An 834-nucleotide genomic window follows, 5' to 3' on the forward strand; every position below is an offset into this window, starting at 1 on the left:
GAGGGGGAAAAGATTTGTCGGTCAGGATCTACGGATATCTCTCTCTCAATGTTGTCAGTATCGGTATCGGTCCTGTGTCGTTTGGCCAACGATTCAGGTGAATGACCTATACCGATTTTCTGAATCGATCAAAAATTATTAAAAAATATTACGTGTCAAATACAATGTGACACATATTAAAGCCATTAAAATAATACTAAAAAATAATTTCAAGTATTTTTTATTTATTAAAAAATAGCCGATTCAAGAGTGAAGATTATTGATTTTCTATCGATACGTTCCATATGCACATGACAACATTGTTATCTCTCTCTATATATATAATCACTAAAATAAGAGAACCGACGTGTGAATGGTTATTTTCATGGTCTTTTATTCTTTTCTCTTAAATCTAATCACATAAATATAATATGCATGAATGTTTTATAAAAACTTGCCCTTGAATAGTCTAATTTTGATGCATAATTGGGATTTTTTTAAGGCTTTAAAATCAATGACTCATAATCTTCATAAATATTCAAGCATTCAAAAATCACATTTTTTTCATAAAAAATACAAGATCCAATGGTTGATTCTTAGCAAATTCACCAAGCACATCCACATGGTTGGATTTGCAAAAAAGGTGTTAGAAAAGTCTATATTTCTAATTCTTATATTCTAGTGACTATATATATAACTGAAATATGTAAACCAACCAAATATCTAAACTAGTACACATCGAGATTTTCATAGACTTTTTAAATTTTTTTCTAAAATTTTATTGTACAGATGCATTCTAGATGCTTGGTTTTATAGCAACAAACTCTTAAATGATCCAATTATGATGCATAAGAA

Source organism: Nuphar pumila, chromosome 14 (assembly GCF_984573655.1).
Source record: "Nuphar pumila chromosome 14, dmNupPumi1.hap1.1, whole genome shotgun sequence".
NCBI lineage: Eukaryota > Viridiplantae > Streptophyta > Magnoliopsida > Nymphaeales > Nymphaeaceae > Nuphar > Nuphar pumila.